This window comes from Phyllostomus hastatus, unplaced genomic scaffold (genome assembly GCF_019186645.2).
Source record: "Phyllostomus hastatus isolate PE091 unplaced genomic scaffold, TTU_PhHast_1.1 phas_contig_62, whole genome shotgun sequence".
NCBI classification, from domain to species: Eukaryota; Metazoa; Chordata; class Mammalia; order Chiroptera; family Phyllostomidae; genus Phyllostomus; species Phyllostomus hastatus.
The window spans coordinates 19,910,936-19,938,211 of NW_025333921.1; the positions used below are offsets into that span (position 1 = coordinate 19,910,936).

General features: G+C 52.3%; 1 protein-coding gene and 1 pseudogene across 1 annotated transcript in view; one reads left to right on the plus strand and one right to left on the minus strand.

Annotated features, from left to right (window-relative positions):
• The window catches only part of LINGO1 (leucine rich repeat and Ig domain containing 1), a 188,896-nt gene that overhangs the window by 76,073 nt on the left and 85,547 nt on the right, over positions 1 to 27,276 (plus strand). The window lies entirely within an intron of this gene.
• Positions 24,557 to 25,765, minus strand: LOC123825165 (annotated as a pseudogene).

Genomic DNA, 27,276 nt, shown 5'->3' on the forward strand with positions numbered 1-27,276 from the left:
CAGGTGGCCTGGTGGCAGGCAGTTTGCTCATACACATGTGGGATGGGGGCGGGGGGTGGGGCGGGCAAGTGGACCTGGCCAGCCGCTACACAGGCCCTCGGGGTGGGGATGGAACGGGGTGCTGTGCTGTCGACTCTTCTGGAGAATAAAAATACCATTTCTTTCCCTAATTGTTGTTTACTTCCTCTGGAAAGCATGTGGATAATTAATGAGCTCCCAATTAAGAAAATTACATGTGAGAGAGAGGTGCCTGGCCAGAGTGGTTCTAGAGTTAAGAGCAAGCTGAAGGATGTGTCCTCGCCACACCCCCATCTCCCAGCCTTTGTGGGCAGGATGGGGACAGTGGGAAGGAGCAGGTAGTTGAGAGGTAAGGGGGGGGTCCTTAATAAAGTGGAGGTGGTTGATATGCAGGGATGAGAGATGGGGTGAGGGAGGGGCTGGGGTGGGGGAAGGCAGGTAGGAAGGGGAGGAAGGGGTGATACCTGTCTCTTACATCCAGAGAGGCTGAGCTGGGAGGAGTGAGAGCGGGGCCTTGATGCCAGGAGTCTGAGTCTGGGCCTGGCTTCTCCCACCCTGATGCCCTTTGTCACGGACACAGCCTCATGGTCTCAGCCTTCATTCCTCATCTCTGCCTGGGTCAAAGATCCCAAACAGTGGCTCATGGATGTGTTTATGTGTTAACTGTGTATAGTGTCTGCATGGGTGTATGTGAGTGCATGTATATGGAAGAGTGTATATGTGACTGTGTTTGTGTGTTTATGAGTGTAAGTGTGATATGAGTATATTGTGCATTTATGTGTGTGAGTATGTGAGAATATGAGTGTACAAGCCTGAATGTGTGGATACATGTATGTGTATGAGAGTGTGTATATTCCAGCCCAAAAACATGGTAAAAATCTCAGCCCACAGGTTTTGGAAATATTGGCTATATTTTGAAAAGTCAGAAGCCCAGGACCCTCTGCCCGCCCAGAGCCCCGGGTAGGTAGATGGCTGCAGTCACTGAGCCTCCTCCTTCCCCTTCTGTACTGCAGCCTGACTGGGAGCTGTCAGCCCTGGTCTCAGAAAGGACTAATGGGCTCTGGCACCTTGTGACCCTGTGTTCAGCTGAGGTCTGTGAGGGTTGGGGGGATAGTCTTGTATGGAGAAAGGTGTTTAGGTCCTAAAGAAAGGAGGGACATCTCAGCTGACTGCCGTGTCCTTCTCCTGAGAGGACTGAGTGCAGATGGGGTCACAGAGGCCTCAGTGGGGGTGTCCCAGGTGCTGGAGGGAGACTTTGTGGGCTTCCTCACTCTGTTCACACCCAGCCATTCTAGTCCTGGGAGCTGCTCAGCACAGTCATGGTCACGGCCCAAGGGGCTCAAAGCTGGGGGCTGACTCTCTCAGGGAGGCTGTGTTATAGGAGACATCACAGCAGCGAGGCCCTAACAGGGAGAGCTGCCCACCACCCCGTCCTCCGTGAGACCCTGGCAATCTGCTGCACACCCCTCCTCAGGTCACTGGCACTGTCTCCCTATGGCCACACTCCTCATTTACTAAGGGCTTTGGCTCCAGTTCTGTTCGGTCAGCCCAAGCCCCACCTGCCAAACCCAGCCTGGGGTCTTGTCTCTCTCCTGTTCCCCTGCAATCCCAGCCTAGTCCTGGCCTCTCTTGCTGCCCCCTAAAGAGGAAATAAGCTGAGGGGTTCTTTTTTGAATATGCCATCTGGTTGAAGAAGAGTCTGTTACAGTCAGGGAGGCCCCTGTAGCCCACAGAGCATGTGGACCAGGAGGGGCAGGGACTTGTTCAAGGTCATACAGTTTGAAACCATGATATGGGGAAGGGACAGGGCCCAGGCACCATGACCCCAGGGGGTTATGAAGGTGGCTAAGGCCAAGGGACTATGGCTGAGTGGTCCCCACAGGCAGAGGAAGAGTCACTAGAGGCTCCCTAGACCCCTGCACCTCTCATGAGAACCCTGCACACTAGCTTCTGGCCCACATCTTGGGGGCCTGATAATGGAGTCCAGAGGCTTGCCTGCGCACATGGGTGTGGGCACTCACCCATGTTTGCATGTGAGCACACACATGTGTGTTATCACATGCACATACATGGATGGACATGGGTGTGCACATGGGATGTACCTGCACATGTGTACAAGTATCGAGACATGGCTGTTCACACACATGTGGGTATATGCAGGCATATAGTTGTGTATATGTATATACATGTGTGTCATGTTCCTACGAACACACACCCATGGGCACGTGTGTATGTGGTTGCATAACATGTGTGTGCCTGGGGTGCTGCACCTCAGTCATTCTGCTCCTGCATGTTCACACATGTGTCTTCCCATGTAGGTCTGTATGTGCTGCTGAGGGACCTGGAAATGCCCCTCCCCTAGGCCCTGGAACAGGGTGGTTCTCTAGGCAGGTGGTGACAAGTCAGAGGTGTGTACCCAGCCCCTGCTGGGAGCCAGCACCCTCAGGAGGGGTGGCACCATTTCTCTAGGTGCCAGTGAATATCTTCTAACAGGCAGGTTTCAGACCCTACTTCCAGTACCCTGGGCCCCCAACCCTTGCATGGGGAGAGCCTGAACTGTATAACCTACCCTGTCTCCAGTGCTCAGATAAGCCAAAGAGGCCCTGCTGGGGATGGACCCTTCCCCACGTGGTGGAACCAAACCCCAGATGTGTAGCAGGGTCTGAGTAATGCTGAAGAGTACCTTGGACTGGCGGCCTGTCTGCTGGGACTATATCTTCAGTGAAGCAGCAACCTGGCCCACCCAGAAGGAGCTTCCCTGGCCCGCTCTCAGGCCTGCCCCTTCCTCTTCCCACCAACACAGCTGCTAAGGTAGAAGTCAGCTAAGTCTCCATTGTCTCCCCTTCCAGCCCTCTCTCATTATCTGACAGGCTCTTGGGCTGAGCTTATGACCCTCTGCCAAGAGGGAAATGAATTTTCAAAACAGCACAAGTCCAACTGCTGAGTCGTGGAGAGCTAACGGAGAGGTTTCAGGCACCCTGAGTGTTGCTGGACATCGCTTCTGGGCAGGACCACCCGCCCCTCAGCAGACACAGTTGGCCCCTGCTAGGCTGGCTGGGACCTGGGCCTGCCACCTCCACTTCAGCTTGCCTACAGGGTTGCCCCTCTCACCTCCACTATATTTACGTGTCTGTTTTATGATTTCAATTTTTAATGCCTCTGCTCTTTGAAGACACTTAGTGCTTTCGAGTGGAACATTTCCTTCCAGGATCTGAGCGCAGATTGAGGACAGAGCAATAAATCAACTAATAACTGGAACCTCATTTCCTGCTCCACAGCAGAGTTGACCCCTCCCTTGCTGCATCCCTCTCATGCAACGGGGTCTGTGAGGGGCCTGGTGAGCTGGTAGCTGAGCCAGGCCCCTGCTGCTCTCTGTTCAGACTTTTCCTGTTGCTTCTCTCCTCTCTTCTCCTGGGTCCCTGTCCTACATGCCTTTGTTTTCCCTCCTTTCTTCTTGTTTTCTTTTCATCTCTATTTATTTCTGTCCTGCTCAAAGCAAGTAGGAATGGACGAGATGTTTGGAATTGTGGGTTGTGGAGGGAACCCTGGGATGGTGTGAGAAAGCATTCGTTGGAAACTTCCTAGGCCTGGGTGCTGGCCCAGTTTTGCCCTAACCTGTTCTGTGACCTAAGGAAAATGCTCAGTCCTATCTGAGCCTCCAGGTCACCACGTATGCAAAGGGGTCTTACCACATGGGCAGACCAGGATTTGACTTTTACATCTTGACAGCAGAGGTGGGCAGTGCCTGTGGTTTCCCTACTTCTTCCCTGCCTGTGGTGGCTTTGGGGAGAGGAGATATGAGAGCCTTTCAGGCCTTGGAACTGGTAGTGATACCTCAATGCCTCTTTCTTCCTCTGTGTGCATAAGTCTGCGTGTGTTAACTAGTGCCTGTGTATGTGTGTGTTTCTGCATGTGTCTTGGCCTCTAGGGTTGTGAAGTACCACTACTGGTTTTTTTGTTGTTGTTATCATTAAATTTACTGTGTTAATAGGGTCATATAGATTTCAAGTGTGTACTACCGTGATACACTACTGTTCACTTAGGATGGCTCCTGACCCTCCACAGGACTTATGGAAGGGCTCATAGTGGAGAACCATGTCTGTGTTGAGAGGCAGAGTGGTGCAGGTTGAGGTTAAGAGCACAGACTCTGGGCCTTCAATGCTTGGGTGCAGTCTAGCTTTGTCATTTACTGCTGTGTGACCTTGGGTAAGTCACTTAACCTCTCTGGGCCTCAGTTCCCCATCTGAAAAATAGAAATGAGGATAGTTCTTCCCTCTTAACTTTGTTGTACAGACTAAATGAGATAGTTGCTTCTAAGGTGCCTGGAACATGTAAATGCAGTGTGAATGTTTGCTGTCATTATTGTAAGTCTCTGGCATACACAGCATGGTCCCCTACCCCAACTCACTGACCATGAGATACCAGAGATGTACCTGGTGTGCTCTACAACTTGCAAGTGAGGAGGAGCCCAGTGTTTCCATCAGAGCAGCCAGCGGTGGCTTCTTGGAGGAGGTGGCACCAACATTAGGCCTCACATAGACAGAGAGGAGGGTAGACCTGGGAACCTGTTAGGGAAGGACAGTAAGGAGCCCGAATGGAGGTATTTACATTGATTCAGAGGGAAACAGAGAGCCTAATGTTTAGTAGGCACCTACTGCATACAGACATATTGTATATGTTACCTCTCTGTAGAGATGAGGAAACTGCATCTGAACACTGATATGTGACTTGCTCAGAGTCACTCAAGCTGTCAGTGGCAGAGGTGGGATTTGAACTTGTGTGTGTTTGACACTGAAGCTCTATTCCACTCATGGCTCAAGTCCCAGCATTGGAGGAAAGCAGCCAGTTGAAACCCTCCCCACAATTCTATGCTCTGCCCAGATACCTCTGATGATGCAGCTGCCTACCTTTCAGGACAGTTCATGACATTTTTGTATGATTTTACTCATTCTAGCAGTGATATTCAGGGTAGGTCAAAATATGGTTGCCTTAACTCACCCCTCATCAACCCCACACCCCCTCAGCCATACCCTGTCTGTAGGCAGCATCATTTCCTCTGTTGCCCCACTGACATGTGAAAGGAATGGGAAGTGCCCCACACTGAGCACCTGCAGCATGTCAGACATGAGATATGGCACGCCACATCCCATGTGACCATGGTTACCCTGTAGTGCAGGCTGGGTCAAGCTCCGGTGCCCAGTCCTGAAGTGCAGGATGCCATGAGCCAGGTCATTCATGGGAGCCCAGGGCAGTCTGGAACAGTGTTCATCCCCAAGAGTTTGGTTCCCAGAGCATTCAAACAGATGATTCTCCTAGGTTATAATTTTAGATGGCTGATGTCTTCTTGGGGCCATAAAACAGCAACTTTTACTGCTAGAAGCAGCTCCCAGCAAGACCTGGGGGAATTTATCATGTTGAGTCATCTGGGTATCGGTTACTGTTTGGGGGAGAGTGGAGTGTGTGGGTTTATGGACGTGTGTACCATCCCCAGTGCACAGGTGAGCCAGCCTCATCGGGTGACAGAGAGGACACTGCTGGGAGAGTGAATGAGGGGAGGCTTGTCCATTCACCCAGCAAGCATTACTGAGTACCTACTATACACCAGGTGCTGACTGGTGGGTAAGGCAGACACTAACAGAATATATGCAAACAGGGAATTTGAAATTGCTAATGATGCAGTGATGGGAGGAATGTGGATAGCTGAGATGAGGCCAAGGCCTCTCCCAGGTGAGGGAGAACCTGTGGGAGAGTCCTGTGTTGGGGAAGAGGAAGCTGTGTAACAGGGGAAGGAGCATCATGTGAGGACATTAGCATGGGGCTCTGGGGCTATTGTGGGGAGCTGAGATGTTTTCCAAGGGGCGGGGGCTAGCTACTGGTGGGTTAAACAGAGGCATCTGATCTGTTTTATGCTTTTAAAAGATCTCTCTGGATGGTGCTGGAGGGGCCCCTCTCTGGAGGGGCTGGAGGGGGAATGAAGTAAGGCAGTAGTGATGGAGACTTGGGCCAAAATGGTAGCCATGGGGATGGAGAGAGGCAGATGACTGCAGACCCATCCTGGAGGCAGAACTGGGGGTAAGTGTGGGACATGAATGAGGCAAGGAGGACTACTCATTTCCTGACTTGAGATGGGAGGACAATGGAGGTTGAAGATGGGGATTAGACAGTAGTTTGTTCTTGACTGACTCCTAAAGCAGAAATGTCCATTGTAAGGGGGGTTTACAAGCCTGGAGCTCAGGGAGAGGGGTGAGCAGGGGATGGAGACGCAGGAGCCAGCAACTGTAGTTGGTGTTTATAGACATTGTGCAGGTCGCCCAGGAAGAGATGTAGAGGGTGGAGGGAGAGGACCAAGGCCTGGACCCTGGGCTCACCAGCATGGACAGTTGATGGAGGGGAAAAGCCAGTGCAGAAGGCTGACAGGGCACATTCAGGGGAAGCGAGGAAAGCCAGGATGGTGTGGCATCTCAGAAGCAAAGAGGGAGGGTCACTGCTGTGAGGGGGTATGGAGATGCATGAGGGGTTGGGACGAGAGAACTGTTGTGAGGGGGTGGACACAATCTAGTTTATAGTGGGCTGAAGAGAGGAAATGGAGAAAAGGTGTCACTGACTCTTCCTGGACATTTTGTGTGGAGGGGAAGAGAAATGGAGTGGTGGCTGGAGGGGAAGAGTCACAGGGAGTCTCTGAGGGATGTATAGACACGTCCCAGCCCCCTCCCAGCTGTCCTCAGTGGGGGTCTTGTGTCACTAGAATGAGATCAGACCAGGTCACAATCCACACTGATACAGTCCACAGACCTTATTCAGATTTCCCATTTTTATGGATGCCCATGTATGTGTGTGTGTGTGTGTGTGTGTGTGTATGCATGCACATGTGTACATCTCTGTGTCATTGTGGCTTTGTGTAACCACTACCACAGTCAAGCACAGAACTGCTCCGTCACCATGAGGCTCCCTGTGCTGCCACGTAGTATCCTCCCTCCCACACTGGCCCTCCCCCCAGCTGCCTCTCCTTTGTCCTCCATCTCTGCAGTTTTGTTGTTTAGTGAGTATTATATAAGTGGAATTATATAGTGTAGAACTTTCTGAGATGGAAAAAATTTTAATACAGCATAATTAAGGGAAGGGACTTTTAAAGGACAGGAGATACCAGGACATGATTGTTTGTTTGTGGGGAGGCTGAGGGATCCAGTAAAGCGGGCATCCAGTGATGCTGAAAGACAACAGCAGTGGGAGCTGACTCCCGGAACAGAGGCGATGGGTTCAGAGTCCAGGTGGTGCACCTAACCTTTGACATGCAGGGAGGAAGAGAGGACATGGGTGGAGCAGGTGGGCTTCTCGATTGAGCAGGGGGCAGATGAGGATGTTGACATTCCTCAGCTGAAAGAGACAACTGAGATGGAAATGGGAGGGATGAAGAGCACAGACAAGCTATGGGTGTCAGGATGGTGCTCGTTGGGTTTGTCTAGGTTTCAAGAAAGTATTGTCCAGGGAGAGTGGTCAAGATCTAGAGGGGCTAATTACTCGGGTGGACTGTGGAGCCACAGTCAGGAAAAGGGAAAAGAGTGGTGATTGGGAGAGGAAGGTGTGATGTTCTCAGTTTGGTGAAAGAGTTGCAGCAGGGGCGCTGAGGGGAGGCAGAGGAGGGCTGTGCTGTGGTGGAGATGAGGGCCAGGCCATGCCTGGGATAGAGGCTGGAGGAATGGGCCCCAAAAGTTACTGAGGCAGGAGGTCAAGGAATGGAGACCCTCAGCGCTGGTCATCCCTAACATGGTGAAGTCACCTAGGGGATGATCAGGGCGGAGGTGCAAACAGAGACAAGAGCCTTCTCTGGACGAGGGGAATTGGCCAGGAGAAGATGGAATTTTCTCTCCCTGTGTCTCCCAGGGTGCTGAGGGAGGTCAGAATCTTTATCGGATAATCTTTACTATAGGGGACACAGAGGTGACACAGACATTCCTCTCCCTGTACCACTGTCTCATAGGGGAGACAGGACAAAATAGTGAGCCACGGTGGTAACATTAAACAGTGGAATGTAGGTCAAGAAACAATTGCTCGAGGTGGCAGGGATTTGGGACTGGAAGATCTCAAAGAAGGAAAGAAAGGTCCGGTGACTGTGGTGGTGAAGAAGGAGCAAGGGTGGAGATGGGTTCTGAAGGGTGGTGTAAGTTTTTGAAGGGGTAGGGGGAGAGGGGTGTACCTGGAGAAGAGGGAAGGGGACCCCTGTGAGCAAAGTTCCAGAGAGAGTTTAGGAGGGTGTCTGCTAGAGCAACACAGGGGAAGGCCAGGTGTGCAGGCTAGCTCCTGAGATGTCTTAGTCTTCTCTGGGGCAGCTGAACAAGATGCCCCTAAGGCTTGTGAACAGATGCCAACAATGGGAAATTAGCCAATGGATTCTCTGTGGTCCAGTGTTTCCAAGCTATGAATTGCTGAGGTGGAGGGGCCTATGGCAGGGGTTGGGGCACGGTATTGGCTCCAGGGTGCAATAGGTTAGCTTACCTGTGCCCTTGAGGCAGCCAGCTAGCACAATGGGGCTAGCCCAGCTGCTCCTTGCTGCCTTCCAGGTGGGCTTTGTGAGATGTCACAGCCATGTTCAGTCTTCACTGGAACAAGAGCGTGTGCCAGAATGATGGTGTGAAGACTTTGGCTCCTTAGCAGAGATGTCGAGCAGAGACCCAAGGTGCGTCATAAAGCAGAGTTTTGGGAGAATCTTTGATTTAGAGAACAAGGTTTTGGCATCAGACTGAGATCAGAGAACACAGGCAGCCCACCAGGCTTTGAAACTGAGTGCTATAAACCTCATTAATATGATGCCTCTGTGTTCAAAGTAACACCTAATTAGAAAGAGCCCTGACTCCACAGGCTGGGTGGCCCATTGTTCCCACTGGACAGGTCATACCAGGTGACTTCAAAGTCCTGCTTCTCTTTCATACCTGGGCTGTGCTGTACCAATTAACCGGCATTAGGGTCTTGTTGCCCAGCTGGGGCCTCTGAGCAGTTCTCCAGTTCCTGGGGCAGATGGGTAGAGTTGAATACCAGGCTCAGGTAGGGATGAGGGACAGTCTTCAGGGCCCAGGGGCTGGGAAGCAGCTGGAGGAGGCAAAGAAACTGCTGCTCTCCTTCAGCCACATTCTCTCTTCCTTTCCTTCCAGGTCAAACTGCTCCTGAGGGTGCCCCAGGAGAGGGCCCAGGATGCCCAGCCAGAGGTCATACTTGGTCTGGGGACACCCTGTAGGGTCTTGCTGGTGGTCTGATCTGTGTGGACTCTGGGTCCCTGAGGAGATGAGGGGCCCTGCCAGCCCCTGGTTTTTACTGCCCCTTCTCATTGTGCACATGGTAGCATTTATTTTTCTTAGCTGAATGCTGTCTGAGAGGCTGGTGATTGCAACAGGACACAAGCATCAGAGGCTGTCAGTGCCCTCAGAAGCTTTCTGTTAGAGTTGGGCGAGGCTTCAGGCAGTGATATCACTTCTGATCTGGAACAGCTGGGTCTATGGACGGTGGATTTTTTTCTGCCTTCTGGGACGTTGAACTGCAGTTGAGTCTAGAGTCAAGGAAGGCACAGCAGTTAAGACTCTGGAGTGAGCCTGAAAGAGCCCCAGACTGGTGGTTGGGATTCCAGGACCCCAGGCCTGCTGCTGGCACTGACTTGTGTGAATGAGGCCACTGTCCTGTCCAGCTCTCTGACTATTTACAGGTGGAGGACCAAGTGTGTCCATTCAGAGTCCTGGGGGAAGGGGACACCCCTGGCTTTGTTTGCGTACCTCCACAGACAGGGTGCTCATCATCTTTTGAGGCTGCTGGTTTTTTACTGCTGGATAGTTGCAGTTGTTAGAATGGTCATTATATTAATTTTCTAGGTCTGCTGTAACAAATTACCATAAACCTGGCAGAATAAAACAACGGAGATTTGTTTTATCACAGTTCTAGAGGCTGGAAGTCTTAAATCTAGGTGTAGGAAGGGCTGTGTTGTCTCTGAAGGTTCTAGGGCAGGCACTTTTTGCCTCCCCTAGCTTTGGGTAGTTCTGGTGACTCTTTGTCATTCTTTGCCTTGTATGCACCATCATTCCCATCCCCACCTTCATCTGCACAGGGTGTTGTTCCATGTTTGTGCTTTTGGGTCCAAATGTCCCTCTTCTTATAGACATCAGTCATTGGATCAAAACCTGTCCTAATACAGTATGACCTCATCCTAACTCATTACATCTGCAATTACTAGTCACTCTGCTTCCAAACAAAGTGACATTCTGAGGTTCCAGGCAGACATGAATTTTAGGGTCACAATTCCATGCTGTACATTCACTTTTCTCCTCCTGAGACCAGACTTCCACCCTGTGACCTTGGCCCATGGGTCTTCCTGCCCAGGCCCTGCTCTGTCAGTTCCAATGCCCCAACAGGGTTCCAGCCTCCTGTACCCTCATCTCCGTCTCAGGGAGTCTGCTGGTGTTGCAGAAGCCTTTCTGGCAGAGTGTCTCTCTTACCTCCCTCGTGTGGTGTCCATCCTCCTGCTCTTCTTTCCTTTAGACATGGAACGCCCATTACTCCGCTCTGGGACTTGATCTGAGTCCTGCCAGCTACCAGCCATCTGGATGTAGAGCACTATAAACCCCTTCATCTCACAGTAGGAAATTGCTCTTGAATGGGCTTTAAAAACAATCTTTTTACACAGGAAGAATTGTAATTATCTTGGGCAAGATGGAGGTTCAGGATGAGCTGGTGCCTACTACTCTCAGGACTGCGCACAGGATTCACCATCAGCTGGTCTGGCCAGCGGGGCTGAGCTCCTCCTTTCCCCTCCTCCCTGGCCCCTTTTTTTCTGGGACCTGTGCACTGTCATTTCTGTTGGTGGGCCCAGGAGGTCATATGCTCCACAGAGAGTGAAGAGAAGCCAAGTGGCAGGGCTGGGCCAGCAGCCTCAGACTGCTGCCCATGCTTGGCTGGCCAGAGCCTCTCCCAGCCGTGCTCAGGGGCTGCCCAGCTCAAGCCCCTCCTCCTGGAGGCTCATGGAACTTGCCTAGTGGTCAGAAAAACACAGCTGGGTGGGGCCCTGGCCTTACCTGATTGCCCTGTCCTTCTCCCCAACAGACACCTCAGAAAGGATCCCAGCTCAGCTTCCTGGACTCAAGGTTTCTCGCCAGCCTTTCAGGAGGTTTCCTTTATATGTGGCTAAAATCCCAGCTGCCCCAGGGCTGACCAGATTTTAAGCTCCCCTTTTCCTGGCCTTGGGCAGGTCACGTGCCCTTTCTGGGCTAAGTTTTCCCACCTACAGAATGGCCAGGGTTGTATCTGCTTCAAGGGTCATGGTGAGCGTGGACTGTGGCTCCAGGTATGGGACACCTGGCCTTGGGTGCATACTGAGAAGTGAGTGCTTCTTTCCTTTTCCTAAGAGCAGCTGGCCATGGGTCTTCTCTGTCTCTGTATAATGCTGGACCAAATGGCCACTTGGGTGACATGAAGAATGGCTCCCCAGTGACCCTCAGTGGCCCTGAGTGGGTGTGGCTCCCCTCCTGTCCCCTGTCCCCTCACCCAGGGCCCAGGGGGTTGTGTATGTATATGTGCTAGGTGGCGGCAGGGATGACTGCTTCCCTCTTTTTTGGTCCCTGTCTCAACCGTGGGCACACTTTGGGTCACTCCTCAAGCCTTGCCCTCCCCCAAAGTCGACAGTCTGTCGGGGAGCTGTGGTGGGAGAAGAAGAGAGGCCACCAGGGTGCCCCTTATGAGAGATGCCCCCTATGGGGTATTTTTTTTTTTTTTGCCATCCTGACCTTTTTAGTTTTCTGCATTGTGGGGGGCTCCCCAGACTGCCTTGGTCTCCACTGGCTAGTTCGGTGGGCCATGATTAGGGAATGATGGCATGTGGAAGTGTCAGTGACACCCTCAGAGCCAGGCCCTTTTGGGAGGAGGGCTGCTGAACCAGTTGTAGGGCAGCTATGGGGACAGACTGAGTTCCTTCTCCCATAGGCCTGGAGGTCAGGAGTTGGGGTTGTCTGTGTGAGGAGGCCCCAGAGTGGCAGGACAGGGTACCTGAGGTTTAGTACCAATCTCCCCCAGACTCTCCCTGCTACCACACCCCTCCCCTGGCCTCTGTCAGCTCACTGCATTTCGGTGTGACACTGTTCCTCTGGGGTGTCCATCTGCAGCACCCCTGGGCCCTCCCTCTCTGGTTTAGGCACCCCACTGTGTGCTCTCAAGCCCCAAACTGCCACCACAGAGTTCTCCTTCTTTCACCTGCATCCAGTTCAGGGGCTAGGAGGCCTTAAACAGGCAAAGTTGAAGGAATTCTATTTGTGTGGTCATCTGTCCCAGGAGTTGCATGGGGAACTATGCTCAGCTGTGTCACCCTGGTGGCCCCAGTGCCCAAGCAGTGCCTGCTGTAGATTTGTTCAGTGATCGAATGATAGGAGGATTGGACCTCACCACTAGGTCTCCTCTGTCAGACCATGATTCCTAGAGGCAGGGACCCTGCCTGCCTCAAAGACTGAGGCTCATTTGAGTGCAGAAGGTGTCTCCTTCTCCTCTTCCTTCCTCCTCCCTGAAGTCTTTTCTCAGGGCCTTCCAGGGATGGCCACCAGCTGGCTAAGGAATGGGAGGGGCTGGGCTCTCACCACACACATGGCTGTGGTTTGCCACCAGCACTGTACATCTCACTCACCAGGGCTCCATCCCCTGTCCCAGGGGTGCTGGCATCCATCTGGGGAAACAGGATGGGAATAGAGTTCTGCTTCTGTAGGAGCTCTGCTGTCTGGGAATGCTTCCCACAAGAAGTGGGACTAGATCAGGATGAAACCCGGATAGAGATGTTGAGGATCAGAGGAGAAAGGTTTGGCAGACATGTAAAGGTGTGACCGATGTCTGTGGCCTGCTCTCAGGAACATGAGAACCTGGGTTTCTGGGAGAGACCCACATGGGAGAAGGTTGGAGGGGTCAAGGTGAAAGATGCTGAGGACCCCAGATGCCATGGGATGGGTACCATCTAGCTCCCCGCTCTGCCAGCACTTCTGGGAGAAGTCACAGTGGTTCAATTCCAAGATTCAAGTCCATGAACCCTGTGTGTGAGACCCAGCCCTTCCCAGCCACTCCCCACTCACTGAGGTAAAATTGACCTGAGCGTGGCCCACTGCAGGGGGTATACCTGACAAATGGCTGACCCAACAGAGCCCAGCATTGAGATGGACACAATCAGAGGGGCAAGCTAGAATTTTTCCTCTCTCTCTCTCTCTCTCTCTTTTCTGGAGCATCAGAAGGGGTGCAGCAGGCATGGGCACCAGCCAGGCAGGCAGAGCTGTGCCTACTTGGATGTCTGTGCCCAGCAATTCCTCTTCTGAAACTCTGGATATAGCTTCTGGGACTGACCAGGGAATCAGGGAGGGTGGACTCTTCAGTTTCCTCTTGAGTGATGAACCTCAGGGAGGATTCCTATTTATTGAGCACTTACTATGTTCTAGGGACTGGGGATACAGTGCTGAATTGCATGGGGAAGACAGTGGAGGAAGAATCACACAGCTCCCAGGTTTGTGGTCTGCACAGCTGGGAGGTGACCTTCATACAGGCAGAGCGCTGGTAGGGAGGAGAGGGCTTGGGGGAAGATAAGGGCCCCAGGAAGTGTTTGCAGGACATCTCAGAAGAGACAGCAAGGATGTTAGGATCTTAGTGGTCACAGTCAGATGACTGACATATTATAATCCCCATCTTATGGATGGAGAATCTGAAAGACCACACTGGTAGTTTACAGAGCCAGGATGTGAATGCAGAGGATCACCCCTAAAGGTGATCCCTGTACTGCCTAGTCTTGTGTTTGAGAAGATCATGGCTTCCCCTGAAAGGATGAGTCATGTGTGCTGGGTCTTCTCCCGGGGCCACGTCTGGGTTCAGTTGCAGAGTCTCTCTCAGTATCGTGCTCTGTTGCTCTTGGCCAGGAGGCCTCAGCTGCACTGGGGAGGGTGGGACACCTCAGCCTTGTGGTCTTGTTATGCCAGGGAGGACCTAGAAAAGTTCTTCCATTGTTCAGCTTGAGAAGAGGTCTAGAATTAACCCTGAGTTGGGGCTTCCCCTGGGCAGAGGAGCCCAGGACAGGGTGGCTTCCTGAGGCTCTGCCAACTCCTGCTGCTTTCTTGGACAAGGGAGGGGTCTTGGGGTTTATCTGAACCGCATCTACAGGGGCGCTTCCTCTGTTGGCTGGTGGGGCACCGAGAGGAAGGAAGGTCCTGGCAGCCAGAGGTCTGGGTAGAGAAAGCAGTGGACCCAGATGGGAGTCCTGGGGCTGCCAGAGTGATGGAAATGGGGCTGGGACGGATGTGGGGCATCTTCAGGCAGAAGCAGTGGCACAGGGTGAAGGTGTGGAGAGGGTATGAATAGGAGAGACAAGGGGTTGGGAGCGCACACTGAGCCCACAGCTCCCACAACCTCCCCACCAGGGATGAGCCAGTTCACATGATGGAAGATGAACCCAGAAGCTATTCCACAAAAAGATGGACCCCTCCTTAAAGTCACTACAACATTATCTCTGGTGGGGACTGGCTGTAGAGACTGGTGGCTGGGTAAGGGCTCAGTGTGTGAACAGGGTCAGGCATGTGTGACAGGTGTCAGAGTTCCTTTCGTGTCCAGGACCAGTGCTCCCAATAGACCAGAAGCGGGGCTCCGTGTGTGACTGAGATCAGGGTCCAAGTTGTGAGCAGGGTCGACGCTCAGCCAAGTTCTCTACGTGGAGCCCCCCCAGGGCCAATCTGGGGGCCTTACCTCATCCTCAGGTCCTTTTAGGTGTCAGTGTTCATCTCCCCCACAGGACCTGTTTATTCAAGTGCCCAAGGCTGAGTCTTCCTCTGTGGTCCTAATGTCAAGAAGCCAAATCCCTGGCCAGGAATCTGGTCAGAATGTCCACAGTTCCTCCAGAACTTGTCATGTATGAACTAGGTACTGTGTGCCATGTATCATTTTACTCATTTTATAGATTAGGAAACGAACTCTGAGGGGTGAAATGACCTTCTGCAGTCAACCAGGTAGGTAAGTGGTGGAGACAGGATGAAGCTCTGTCCTGCTTTGGCTGGGTAGCTCAGTTGGTTAGAGCATCATCCAGCTACACCAAGGTTGTGGGTTCATCCCAGGTCAAGACACATGTAAGAATCAACCAATGAATGCATAATAGGTGGAAAACAAACTGATGTTTCTTTTTTCTCCCTCTCCCTTCCTCTTTCAAATTAATAAATTAAAACAGCAGCAACAACAACAACCACCTCTCTGCCTGTTTCTTGGCTCCCTCAGCATTCCTCCCAGGGGCAGAGGGCACTCAGCAGAGCTTGTCCTGCCCAGGTAACCCCGAGGAATCTTACTTCCTTTTCCATCTAGGTTGGGGGCTGTAAGTTTACCTTTTCTCAGACTGAAGCTCCCTAGGTGGGCCAACTTGACCTGAGGATGGGCTAGGAGACCCTCCTCCAGAGTCCAAGGCATGCAGGCAGGCCCTGCCTCACATTGTCTGGGAACAGGTGGAGCCTGCCTGCGGGGGGTGCTATGAATCCTAGGGTTTGGCTTTGCCTTTTGTTAGAGAGGGAAGGAGTGTGGCAGCTCCACTGGAGTCTTGGTCATTGTGGTCCTGGATGTGAGACCTTTGGAGGGACCTTCCCAGCACCCTTGACATCACCTCACAGTCATTTTCCTGCTTTGCTTCCAGGAAGTGGTGTGGAGAGGGCACCCTGCCTCCCTGGACACCTCATGTTGCAGATGGGGCAACGGAGGGCTAGAGAGGGAAAGACCCTGTGCCAAGAAACAGTATGTTAGTAGAGAAGAGGGACTGAAACCCCAGGGCTCTGCCTCCCACTGCCAGTATTCCTAGGTGTTCCTGCTTCCAGGCTCAAAACCACTACGGAAACTGGAAACTCCAGAACACTCAAAGGAATCATGTTCCAACAGCGGGGTTCCCAGCATGGTCCCAGCTGTTTTCCTGGGCCTTCCTGGCCCCTCTACTAGCCTCAGACATTTTTCAACAATAAGAATCAGCTCATTTGTTAGTCATTTGCAAAATTTCATGGGGGGAAGAGATCCAGAATTTGAGTGAGGTCCCAGAAGGGAGGGGACATGAGGAAGGGCAGCGGCCCCTTTCAAGGCCTATTTGCACTTTGTGAGATGGACAGGGTCACCTTGTGTCCCTGTTGGGGAATCTGAACCTCAGTGAGATAAAGAAAAGGGCTGAGAGTTTTCCGTCTCAATTCCACCCACACCTGCCAGACCTAAAGCCTGTGTTTCCCCGAGAGTCCCTTCTGTGTGCCCAGACTGCAGCACAGAGAGGAGAATGGGGGACAGTTCCCTGCTGTCAAGGAGCTGCTGAGAGGATGAGATTTAAGTCAGAAGTAAAAGGGAGCCAGTGTCCCATCAGGTCTCAGTGCTGCCTGCGCAGGTCACAGTTGTGCCCCAGGTTCAGGAGAGATGTGCAGAGGCAGCAGCCCCAGGAGCTGGTGTGTTTGCATGGGAGGGGGATTGGGAAAAACAGGCATGGCTAAAGGGGTGTGTGTTGAGGGGACAGGGGTGGGGGGTCCAGCTGGGTGGTTTTCAGGAAGGCAGCAGCCAGGAACTAACCAAGGTGCTGCGTAAAGCAGTGCCCACAGGCTGGTCTGTCTTCTTCCGGGAGCCTCAGAGTGCCCATTCTTGTGTCCGGGCCTCAGTTTGCTCACCTAGTAGACTGGAGTCTGGTATCTGCATCACTGCCTGTTGAGAGGATAAAGGAAGGCCATGGGCAGTCATGCTGACCACACAGCCTGCCACAGTCCACATGGGCATCGGGAAGGCTGGCTTGTCTGGGGCATCTCTAACCCCTTAAGTATTCCCCAGCCTTTAGGCCTGGACACTTCATGTTACAGATGAGGTGACTGGTGACAAGCGAGGGGAACACACTTGTGCCAGGAAACACAGTGTGTTAGAGGAGGGGGACTGGAGCCCAGGGTCCTACCTCCCATTGCCATTTTTCTAGGATTGTCCTTCTCCCAGGCTCAGAAGCCTCATGGAAACTGAACTTTTTGGGAACTCAAAGGAATGATGCTCTAATGGTTGGAGTCCAGGCACTGTGACACCTGTTCTCTCAGGCCTTCCTGACTGCACCCCTTCCCCAGCCTCAGCCCTTATGTGGCCTTGTCCTAGCTCTAGGCTGAGCTTTCATTTCCTGTTAACCACACCCTCACCGCCCTATCTCTCCGCCCCGTGCAGAGGTTTTTACTCAAGCCCTGTCGGTAACATCCAGCCTCCTGAGTGCCTCATCTCACCAGGGAGTTGAGATGTTTTCAATGGGTGGGTGGGGCAGAGGGCTGCTGGAAGCCAGTGGAGAGACCTCTCTCAGCCTCTCTTGCCACCTACCTTCTCAAATTGCCTGTGCTTCCTCCCCCCAACCCCTGGGTCTGGGACAACTGGCACCCACTGTGAGGGGAACCAGGAAGAGTCTGCTCCCAAAGGCCTTCCAAGGCCTGCTGATTGTGCCTGAAATGCTCTCTGACTTCAGCCCCATGAGCCCTATCAGCCTTTAACATCTTGCACATTAGAAACAGACAGTGCTAGGTGTGAGTCCCTGCTCAGCCATTTCCATCTGTGACCTTGGGCAAGGGACACTCCCCTGGAGCCAGTTTCCTAGTCACCTGGGCATAATAATACTTGCCTCCCAGTGTTGCACAGTTCCACCCTAGGAGATGTACATAGCAATGACCACTATTGCTCTCTTCTCCTTCCTCTTTTCTTCTTCCTGCATTTCTGAGGATGTCTTGGAGCCTTGCATGTGGGTAAAAGTGGCCCTCTGGAAGAAAGAAAGGAGAAGTTGCAGCTATAGGCCACACTTAGCATCCATCAGTGTTTTAAACACTAGGAGAGCCAAACTGAGCTGCCATCACACCTACTGTGTGACCCCTGACTTCGCTGCCTCTGATGTGGCTCTGGAAGTTTGCCTTATCCACCCTCACCCCTGCCCCACTCACCCAGGTTCAGGAGTGGCTACTTGGAGCAATGTTGAAAATACCAGGCAACTTACAGATCTTAGCCACAGACCTGGTGACAGCCATCTCCCCTACCACCCTGTCTGCAGCTGGCCCAAGGCTGCACCCCATCCACTTAACCCTCCACTAGCCAGTCTGGCAGAAGAGAGTCTGAGTGGGTGCAGGTTCAGCCTCAGTTCTACGTATCTGTCTTGGCACAGAGAACTCTCCCAGAGCCTACAATGGAGCAAGTGTGCTCAGTGTTTTAGATATTATTATGAGTGGTGGTAATAGTCAGGAGGAGAAAGAGGAGGAGGAGGAGAAGGAGGAAGGGAAGAAGAAGGAGTACAATCCTATTTCACAGTAGAGCAAGATGAGGCCCAGAGCAGTTGAAAAGCCACCACCTCCGTGAAGCTCCCAGGCGCCGTCCCTTCTCCCAGAGTGGCTATTTCTTCTTTTTGACTTATTTTTGTGTTTCTCCAATACTTTGCTTAGTTGGGGCCTGGCACCACAGTGGGGTGAATTCTGAAGTGTGGTGGCATGGGTTGGAGGGGCAGCTCACATGACTGTGGGTACAATGAGGAGACCTAAGGAAGCCTGTCTGCCCAGGGATCCCGAATGTGGGTGCACCCCATCCCCAGCCCTCACTCCCCTCCACTGGCTTCCCTGCGGGCCTGCTGAATTATTGGGGGTGCTAATGGGTATGGTGAGTGCAGGGCCTCTGCCCCCTTCTCCAACGACCTTGGCCTCTGCTGCATTTTCATGCCTTCTCCCTGGAGTGTCTCCATGTCCTTCCTTGAAGCCCCTACCCCACTGGGTCCAGTCAGCAGAATTCTGACTGCCTCATATCACTACCAGTTGGTTAGCGGTTAAACTCTGTTCAGTAAAAGTTAATTGAACAAAAGTGTGGGTGGGTCACTGGGGATGCTGTGAGGCCTAGACTCCAAGAGGCTCTGCCACCAGGGAGGGTCAGTGACAATCATCTGTGTGCACCTACTATGTGCCAAGCACTGGCAGTTCTTTCCCCACCTCACCTTCTGAAAGATGGGGGCTGCCCCAGTTTACTGATGTGAAGAGTAGGGTCCAGGGAAGTGAGGAGCCTGCTGGTGAATGGTGGGTGTGGACCACTGACTTTGAGGTCTACCTTACAGACAGGGAACTGGAGGGGAGCTAGTGGAGGAGAGCTGGCCCAGGTGGCTCTTGTCAGTAGCAGTGGGAGTACAGAGGGTCGTCTGAGGCCACTGAATGACCCCCTAGGTCATGGGGCCTGCCCATTGCTGGATCTCCTGCCCTCCACCCTCCCCTAGCTCAGCCATGCTCCTCTTCTCTCCCCAGAGCCACCTTAGGGGCCCCGGCCCAGCTTTGGATCCTTCTGCTGTGCCCACCCTGACCTCTGTCACCCTCTGGCCCTGCCTGCATGCCTCCCCCTTTCCTCATGTGGGCCTGATGGCTCAGTCATCCCCCTCCTGTGCCCCTCCTGCCCACAGAGGAGACCGAGCCCTTCACTGTGAACTTGCCGCCTCCCACCTCATACTTCCTCTCTGGCTTCCCATTTCCGTCTTGAGAAAAGATGTACTTTTACTCCAGCCATGCTCATCCCTGTCCCCACTATGCCCCAGCCCCATGGTCAGCATTTCCTTTCCACCATTCTCATTTGGCTTCATCACCCACTCTTTCCCCAGTTCTGGAGGATATCTGAGTCTCCCAAGCCAGTGGCCATTCCCAGGCCCCCAGAAATCTTTTATAGGCTATAGCAGAAGCCCTGCACCACCTTTCACTAATAGAGACTGACAGCAGCCCTGGACCCACCTGGTATAGCCCCAAGTGACTGTGGGACTCCTTGGGCAGCATGTCTAGGTCTCAGTTTCTTCTTCTGTTGAGTGGGCCTAAACAATGCCTGGAACATAGTGGCATTCAACAAATTCTTGTTGAATTAATGAATGAATGAAGTAACTAGTTCTTGGCCTGTCCACCTCGCCTGAGTATTATGCAGACCAAAGTGGATTTAAAGGGGCTTTGCAAAGTTTGACAGTATTGTTTGGCTATGAGCATCCTTGGTGCTCAGAGGGATATTGCTGCTCTTGATGTTAAAACCACTGCTCTCACTGCAGATTCTGCCTCCTAAATACTTCTCAAATCTGCATTCCCCTCCACCCCTTTGCCCACCTGAGACCCTATCAGCTCTCTGCTGGCTACTGCCTCAGTCCTCACTTGGCTCACCACCTTAGGTCTTCTCCTGTAAACCTGTCCTCCACCAGTGGCAGCCAGAATGAAGCCCAAAGGGGACCTTGCCACACCCCATTTAAAACCCTTCAGGCTCCCGATGGCTGCTAACAGCAGACCCCTCAGTCCTGTACACAGGCCCTTCTCTTTAGCCCATTGTTCCTGGCCCTGGGCCTTGACACAGGTGACCCTTTCACCTCCCCCTTCCCAGTGCTTTCAAACCCAACCTCCATTTCCTTTGACACCTTCTCAAAGATCCCCTCCCCTGGAAGCCCTCTGTGACTTCTAACCCTGGACTTGATGCCCCCACCCTCTTCCCACAGCTCCTTGGACTCCCCTCTCACACAGTCCCTGAATGTGGTCTCTTATTTCCTTGTGTGCCCCGCCCCCAGCTTCTGCCCACTTGTCCCACTAGACTGTGAGATCCTGATGCAGGATCTTGGACATTTTTGTTCCTTTAGTTCACAGAGAGCATCAGAGAGCATTTGCTGAATGACTGAGTGAGTTAATCAACAAACATGCTGCCCCAAGGCTGTGGGGCCTCTGGGCTGGACCTTTGGACCTACAGTGTGCTGTGGGCAGCACAGCATGCCTCCAGCTGCCCTGGGTGCCCCACTGGACTGTGGGCGCTGTCCTGGAATTGACCCCGGCATGCCTTCTTGGCCTAGCCTTGTATCCTGCAGTATCAGTGGCTACATCTACAGCGAAGGACCCTGAGCTGTCCTAGGGCTTTACTGTAGGCTGAGGGTGGCACAGGAGTCCCGAGGGGCAGAGACTAGGATCTGCAGAACCTCCCCACCTGGCTCTTAGCTTTGCTGCACTGTTCCCTACCCAGCTAGAGCCTTTTGGCCCATGCCACACCCCCCAACAGGTCAGTCCTGCCCCTCTTGACCCCTGAGACCGACCAGTCCTGGTCTGGCCTAAGCACCTTCAGCGCCTTAGCTCTGAGTCCACCTCTGACTTGACTTCAGCTCTGCCTTGTGCCCTGGAAGTCCTGCCAATGGTCTGTGCACTGCCCTGCTCTCACAGACGCATGTCCTGAGATTTCTGGCTTCCTGGCCCAGCTTCCCTGGTGCTGACCACCTTCTCGTGAGTGCCACTTGTCAGTGGACCCAGCCCCAGTCTCCAAGCCTCCACCTCTGGGCAGAGTCCTGTGTGCCAGTCCCGAGTGTGGGAGGGGCAGGGGGAGGATGGGAGGAGGTAGATGCTGCCCTGTTCAGAGGGAACCCCTAAGGCTGAAGCACCCACATGCACACAACAACCAGAGACTGGGAGGTGGGGTCCTGCTGTAGGAGATACCCATGAGTGGGGGCAGGGAGGGTTTCCTGGCAGAGATGGTAGTGACCTACAAGGGCCAGTGAGGATGAGGAAGAGGGGACGAAGAGGAGGAGATCCTTATCAGCCAGCAGGGCAGCACAAGAAAAATTGTCCTGGGTACCCACTCTTCTCGGCTCTGGGCCAGCTTCATTCCCTCCCATGACACAGCCCTTGGGGGGTGTCATCTGCTCCGTCTAATGGACAGGAAAACGGAGGTTCAAAGGGCCTCACAGGCTCATCCAGGGTCATCCATTGTCACAGATGCCACACCTCAAGTGTGGCATCTTTTCAGGCTCCTATGTGGTGGGAGTGAGGGAGAGTCCGGGGAGGAGGGCTGGAGGCTGGCAACCCCACCAACCAAGTGTCACACAGCTGCTCACTGACTTTCAAGGAGGGGTGTGGGAGGGTGAGGGTGGCTTTCCAGGTGTTCCTGTTGTTCCCTCCCCCTCTGGGAAAGCCCTGGCTATGAGAGGTTCCTGTCCTGCACCCCTCCTTAGAAAGGCCGGCAGTTTGCCTTTTCAAAGGATAATTCCCCATTATACAGAGATATTTAGCCTAATAGAAGCTGATGGATCACTCAGAGCAGCAATGTACTCCGGCTTCAACTGTTCAGTTTCCAGAGCCTGAACTCCCAGATTAAAAGCTCCTTGCCCGTGCCTTGCCTTTGCCTTCCTTGCAACCATGCCTGTGACTTTGACTGCTGTGATGGGGTGGATTTCTCCTTTCTCCCTCCCCTTCATTTGTGGACTCCTCCTTCTTCCTTCTCTCCCACTTGAAAAAAAGTATTTTCCTTCTTAAATATTCAGTTGAGAGGCTGGAGCTTAAAACCTGCATGCTCTGTGGGTAGGCTGATAGTGCTCGCTGCTAGCAAAAACCAAAACACCCACCCGGCTGACCCCCAGCACTCACTCAGCCACGTGGGCAATCTGGGTGGCCAGACCCTCTAGCCAGGCAGAGGCATACTGAGGCTGGGCAGATGGCAGCAGAAGTGGCCCTTGATGGCCTTTCATTGATCAAGAGAGCAGCTTCTGTAGGTGCCTCCTCCTGGCCCCTGGGGGACCCCCTTGTCAGGTCATCTGTCTCTTCTGCTTTCCATCTTGTCTTTGCCTTGTCTTCTCAACCATTTCTCTGCCCTCCTCATCCTACTTGCTTTCATCTGCTCAACAGGCTGCCTATTTGAGCTGTCTTGCACAGCTGTGCCAACAGCAGGGAGCAAGGGATAAAGCACTGGGTATTTGGAATCAGTCAGGCCTGGGTTCAAATCCTGACTCCAGAACTTACAAGCTATTTCTGTTCAATTTAATATTTTGAATTTGGACAAGTTCCTTAGTCTCTCTGAGCCATCATTCCCTCATCTGTAAAGTGAGATGCTGCATTCTGAGGGTTGAATGTGTAATGTGGCCAAGGGTGTTACTGAGGGTAGCAGTTTGCTCTGCCTTGGTGAACCATTTCCCCTGGGGAGCCCCCACCTCCTGATGCTCTGACCTTTCCTGCTCAGATGCCCTTTCTCTGCCCCTGTGGACAGACAGGAAGGGGAAAGTTGGTCAGGAGGGGTGCTTGATAAGGTGGGCTCTGGATCCCCTTGGTCACAAGCCGCCTATGCAGGTGTCAGGGGAAGAATGAAGCTGAGTGGGAGGGACCCTTCTCCTTGAGTTCATTTTCTGAGCAAAGCTTGTCCAGGTCTGGCTTAAAGGAACCAACTTTTAAGGGGCTGAGGCAAGACTCTCAGGGGAGAAAAGGAGAGAGGATAGAGGAGCAACACCTGTGTAACCTGGGGGATGCCGTCCAGGCTAGGACTCTACCCCCAGGATTCAGAGGGATGGGCAAAGAGAGCCTCTACCCTTTAGGAAAGGGGACCCTTGGAAGCTGGACTGAAGCCTGGGGTGGGGTGGGGGAGATTCCTGCTCTTTCCAGGGCAGGGAATAGCAGGACTATTGTGGGTGCAGGAGGGGAAGGTCTCTAGATATGGAGCCATAGAGAGAGTCTAGGACTGATGCATTATGGGACCATGAGTTGGTCCCATTCCCTCTCTCAGCCTCAGTTTCCTCATCTGCTAAATGGTGTTAATCATCCTACCCTATCTGCCTCATAGGTTGGGCAGAAGATCCAGTTAGAGAATAGATGTGACTATTCTTTGATCTTCAATGTCATAGTAATAATAACTATCATTACCTTGCCTTCCCATCACTCTTTGTAACACCCACTTTGATCCACACAGTCCAGCTCTAATTCACATGTTGATAAACTTGAAGAAACTCACAGCTGAAAGCAACTTCCCTTCCCATTTAGTGCAAACCCCATTCAACATACATGGCATACATGGTCCCCAGACCTCCACTTGCATGCTCCCCCAGGGACAAGGAGCTCATGATTCCTAATGCTGAAGAAAGGTTTGTCTCCCTGAAATCTTTTCTCACTGGGCCTATCTGTGCTCTCTGGGCCCATAAATGCCAAATCTTTGTCAGAGACCTGAAGTTCCCAGGGGACGTGGGTTGTAGGCCCACCTCTTCCTCACAAGGCCCCTGTGAGCAGACCTCACTTTATCAAAGACCTTCTGGACAGATACACTGATGACTGGGCATTGCTGTCTGGAGGAGGTTGTACTATCTCCAGAGCTCGAGTGGCCAGCTCACCCAGCCTCAGGGTCTCCTGGCCACCAGGCTCCCTAACCTCTTTATGCAGCTGGCCCTGGGGACTACTCTCAGTATTCACCCATGTTCTACTGACTCTCTCTTGTCCATTTTGGCCATTCCTAGGGCAAGTGGAGGGCTTGGTACAGGGGACTCTGCCTCCCTAATTGACCTATTCCAGGCTGGACCTACTTTCAGGATTCCATCCTAGTCTTTAAAAATAGTTGTTCTAAGTATGGCCAAGGACCAGCCATGCCAGTGTCAGTGAGAATCCACCTAGGGGGCCAGTTTGACCCACCCTGCACATTCCTGGACATGGTTACTTAGCTAACCACAGAGCAACCTAGTCCAGTTTCCTGTCTCATTCATGAGGATATCATGAGGGCTTTGCTGGAGCGCATGTCACTCTTTCTTTTTTTGCAATTGATTATTTTATTTTCCAGTCAGCCAACAATCCAACTTTTTATGCAATGACTGTCCTCCAGAGAAAGCAATGACTTTCCAGCTTTATCCTCTTCAACCTTTTGGACCAGTGGACATGAAACTGATGAGAGTGATCTTACCTAGTTTACCATAACTGGGTGTTCCTCTTTTATTTTTATTTACTTTATCCTCACTAGAGGACATGTTTTTCCATTGCTTTTTTAGAGGGAGAGGAAGGGAGAGGGAAACATTGATGTGAGGGAGGAGCCTCATTTGGTTGCCTCTAGTATGCGCCCATACCAGGGATCACACACACCCATAGCAGGGATCGAACGTGCCCACACCAGGAGTTGAGCCCACAACCTAGGTAGGTACCCTGACCGGGAATCAAACCTGCAGATTTTCTGTTGTGGGGTGACACTCCAACCACTTGAGCCACACTGGCCAGGGCAGGAATTCCTCTTTTAATGACTCTAGGCTTTAAATTTGGGAGGGACTAGGCTTTACACATTTGTTATTCCCTTCTAGTCTATTTCTGGAGCCAGAGAAGAGACAGAAGCCCAGCTCTCTGGCATAGCCCCTATGGTCAGCTTCACCTTCAGTTGACTCCTCATGTTGGCCTTGTTTTCAGGATTCTTTGTAGCCCAGTAGGGCATCAGAGTCTACATTCTTGTCACTCTTGATGATGGACACAGCCTTGTCAGGCTTGGTCTCTATTACCCACAGTTCATAGATCTTGTCATTGTAGTTTTCCTTTCCTCAGTAGTCAGACAGGCAAAGTTTCTTAATGTGTTCTCCAGTACTGCCTTGGGGTTGGTGCTGTCCAGGAAGTGAGGGCTCTGAGGCTGGAATTTGGAGTATGTGGCCACTTGAAGGTTGACACTCCACCTGGACCAGGCAAATTTGGCATCATCCAGTGTGGAAGATAGCAGACACCCTCTTCAACCACAAATTCAACCACAAAAGTATGCTACAGCACACTGCAGCACATCATGAGGTTCTAGGTCTTGGTTAGTTTAAACAGCATGGGGTAGGTACTGTTGAGTTGGCTGAGTTGACTGAGGGTGAAGGGCAGCATAATTATCTTCCTGCCTTTCTCCACATCTGACCTGTCATTAGGCCCGTGAATGTGGGCATGAAGACAAAGTGGCACTGCGTGGAGAAGCATTTTTGGAAGACCCAGGGAATCAGGTGTTTAAACATGTCGAAAGAGAACATGGTGGCATTTTGCCTCACAGATGACACTAGGTCCAGGGAACTGCATGTCACTCTTTTTGAGCAGCCGAGAGAGGTTGTGTGATTATCTTACTCTTTGGTAGTGAACTCTTCCAACTTGCTATTGTCTTTCCTGGTGTTCTGTGCAGCTCTTCTAGAACTTCTATTAGGATGGACATGAAACTCATTAGCCTAAACCCAGATTGGCTTCCTATTTTTAAAACAAAAGGGAAATGATGCTAATATTTATAAATGCCAGTTCTTCACATATATCATTTCACTGAGTCTTCATCACAACTTGTGTGGGAGGACTGTGGTTGCCACTCTACAGATGAGGGAACTGAGCCTTGGGAAGTAAAATAACTTACCCAGGGCCCCAGAGCTAGCAAGGGACAGAACTGGAACTCAAACCCTGGGTAGTCTTATCCTCAAACTCATGCTTTTTCCAGATGCTGCCCCCTCACTCCAGCCCCCATGCTTCTCACAAGTTTAGCCAGCATGTTCTTCAACCAGCACATGCAGGGGCCCTGCTCTGGGCCAGCTCTTCTGCACCCCTCCCATCCTGCCTCCTGCCCTGTCCTGTCTTTTGGACAATCTTGTCTCCTGTCAGCCTGAGTGTGGTACCCAATCTCTGGACCTCCCTACACACCACACCCTGGGCCAGGGAACAGAGCAGGGGCTTGGGAGGAGAAAGATGCTCCCCAGAGGTTGAGAGACTCCGTGTGTGTGTGTGTGGGGGGGGGGGAGTGACATTCTTCATGGGTGGCTCATCTGCTGGATATTTTAGGAACTATGTGCTATTTATAGTTGTGTTTGATTTGGGGGGTCTGATGGTAAAGCAGTGCATGTCTGTGGCAGAAGATCTAGTAGTCATCTTTGATGCCTTTTTCTTACCCTACCACTCACATCCAGCTCAGGTCATTGCTTCTACAGTTTACATGCTGAATCCTATTAATCCCTCCTTTACCATGACCAAGCCTGGTCTCTTTGTCCTTGGGCAACTGCAATAGCCAACCCACTGGTCCCCTGCTCTCAGCCTGCTCCCCTTCAACCCATGCCCCGCCCAGCAGCCCCAGGGAACTTCACAATGAAGGAAACATCATAGCAGTTCCATCCCTGTTAAAACCCTCTAGTGACTTTTTGTTGCAGGTGGGGTGAAATCCAAAGTCCTTACACTCACCCTCAGGGTCCAACCTCCTTCTGCAATCTCATTTCCCACAGTTGCCCCCATCTCTGCCCACCTTATTCCAGGCACCTGGTCTGCCCGCTATTCCTCAAAAACACTGGCTTCTTCCTATCTGCTCTTTGCCCACTCCCTCCTGTGCTAGGCATGACGAACTCCTTACCATGTAGGTGTCAGTTCAGGTGTGACCTCTACAGAAAGGCCTTCCCTGATCCCCCAGCTAGAGTAATTTCCTAGCCCCAGCCTAGGGACTCTGTCTCACATTACCAAGTTCGATGATCTTAATTGTACTTATCACTGTCTGGACTTACCTTGTTTATTCATTTGCTTA